Consider the following 2,802-nt stretch of genomic DNA (forward strand, 5'->3'; position numbering starts at 1 on the left):
GTGAGTCTGAGTGAACTCAGGGAGTTGGTGATGGACAGGGAGGCCTGGCGTGCTGCGATTCATGGGGTTGCAAAGAGTTGGACACGACTGAGCGACTGATCTGATCTGACTGATCTGATCTGATAAAAAGAAATGAAATTGGATCATTTGTAAAGACATGGATGAACCTAGAGACTGCCATACAGAGTGAAGTCAGAAAGAGAAAAACAAATATTGTGTATTGATGTACCTATGTGGAATCTAGAAAAATGGTATAGATGATCCTATTTGAAGAGCAGAAATAGAGAATAAATGTATGGACACCAGGGGAAGAAGAGAGTGGGATGAACTGGAAGACTGGAACTGACGTACATACACTATTGATACTATGTGTAAAATAGACAGGGGCTTCCCTGAGGGCTCAGTGGTAAAGAATTCACCTGACAATGCAGATGAGAGTTCAGTCCCTGGGTTGGGAAGATCCCGTGGAGATGGAAATGGCTACCCACCCCAGTATTCTTGCCTGGAGAATTCCAGGGACAGAGGAGCCCGGCAATCTACAGTCCATGGGGTCACAGAGAGTTGGACCCGACTGAGCGACTAACACTTCACTTCATAAAATAGATAACTAACGAGAATCCACTGTATAGCTCAGGGAACTCTAATCAGTGCTCTGTGGTGACTTAAATGGGAAGAAAACCCCCCAAAGAAGGGATATATGTATATATATAGAGCTGATTCACTTTTTTGTACAGTAGAAACTAATACAACGTTGTAAAACAACTATATTCCAATAGAAATTAATTTTAAAAATACAAAACGTGGTATTTTATTTCAAAGATTCTTTCTCCACTTATTATCTGGAAGAGCTCCATAAAGAGGAATTTTTCCTTATCTGCATTTGGCTACCCAAGGATTCATTTAGCACAGGAAAAGCAGAATGGCAGAACAATGCTTGGTTCATTCCCTATGTTTTCCAGGATTTAAAACAGTTAGTCGATTACTTTATAAAATTCAAATAGGAATTTATTATGCAAAAAAAAACCTTTAGAGGGGATAGTGTATATACATCAGTGGTTTTTTGTTTTGTTTTTACATTTTAATGACATAAAAATAAAATCTAGGAATTCTAAAATTGGCAGTGGTGTATGGCCCCAGGGAACATTCTGTCTAGTCAAGCACACAAAGGAAGATTTTGGGAGAGATCTGGAGAACTATGGAAGTGGTGTGTATGCATATTTGAGAGACATGGTTGATTATATATAGATGATGTGCGTGCATGCATGCTCAGTCGCTTAAGTCATGTCCACCTCTTTGCGACCTCATGGACTGTAGCCCACCAGGCTCCTCTGTCCATAGGATTCACCAGGGAAGGATACTGGAGTGGGTCGCCATGCCCTCCTCCAGGGGATCTTCCTGACCCAGGGGTCGAACCTATGTCTCTTATGTCACCTGCATTGGCAGGTGGGTTCTTTATCATTAGGGTCACCTGGGAAGCCTCATGAGGACGACAGGGGTATCAAAATGCTTGGGGTAATTTGGATGAGTTTATAGACAAATAGGCAAATGAAAAAAACATGGCAGTTTTTAAAAAAGGAAAAATGCAGATTGTGTGAAAAAGGAGGTATGGTTGTCGATACTACTTGGCTTATCTGTCAACGACATTTGCTTGGTCATAATAATGTAAAGACTGACTTTCAGTTCATTTCTCTTTTATTGGCCTTGCCACTCAGCTTTACAGAATCTCAGTTCCCTGACCAAAGATTGAACCCAGGCCATGGCAGTGAAAATACTAAATCCTAATACCACCAGGGAACTTCCTAAACATTGACTTTGATATAACAAAAAGTATGCAGATGACACCACCCTTATGGCAGAAAGTGAAGAAGAACTAAAAAGCCTTTTGATGAAAGTGAGAGGAGAGTGAAAAAGTTGGCTTACAGCTCAACATTCAGAAAACTATGATCATGGCATCCGGTCCCATCACTCCATGACAGATGGGGAAACAGTGGCAGACTTTTTTTTTCAGCTCCAAAATCACTGCAGATGGTGACTGCACCCATGAAATTAAAAGATGCTTATTTCTTGGGAAAAAAGTTATTACCAACCTAGACAGCATATTAAAAGCAGAACATTACTTTGCCAACAAAGGTCTGTCTAGTCAGTTCAGTTCACTACAGTCGCTTAGTCATGTCCAACTCTTTGCGACCCCATGAATCGCAGCACGCCAGGCCTCCCTGTCCATCACCAATTCCCGGAGTTCACCCAGACTCATGTCCATTGTGTTGGTGATGCCATCCAACCATCTCATCCTCTGTCGTCCCCTTCTCCTCCCTCCTTCAATCTTGCCCAGCAGCAGGGTCTTTTAAAATTAGTCAGCCCTCTGCATCAGGTGGCCAAAGTATTGGAGTTTCAGTTTCAACATCAGTCCCTCCAATGAACACCCAGGGCTGATCTCTCTTAGGATGAACTGGTTGGATCTCCTTGCAGTCCAAGGGACTCTCAAGAGTCTTCTCCAACACCACAGTTCAAAAGCATCAATTCTTTGGCGCTCAGCTTTCTTTATAGTCCAACTCTCACATTCATACATGACTATTGGAAAAACCATAGCCTTGACTAGATGGACCTTTGCTGGCAAAGTAATGTCTCTGCTTTTCAATATGCTGTCTAGGTTGGTCATAACTTTTCTTCCAAGGAGTAAGCATTTTTTAATTTCATGGCTGCAATCACCATCTGCAGTGATTTTGGAGCCCAGAAAAATAAAATCAGCCACTGTTTCCACTGTTGCCCCATCTATTTGCCATGAAGTGATGGGACTGGATG

The sequence above is a fragment of the Bison bison genome, unplaced genomic scaffold, assembly GCF_000754665.1.
Source record: "Bison bison bison isolate TAMUID 2011002044 unplaced genomic scaffold, Bison_UMD1.0 scf7180017864472, whole genome shotgun sequence".
Taxonomy (NCBI): Eukaryota; Metazoa; Chordata; class Mammalia; order Artiodactyla; family Bovidae; genus Bison; species Bison bison.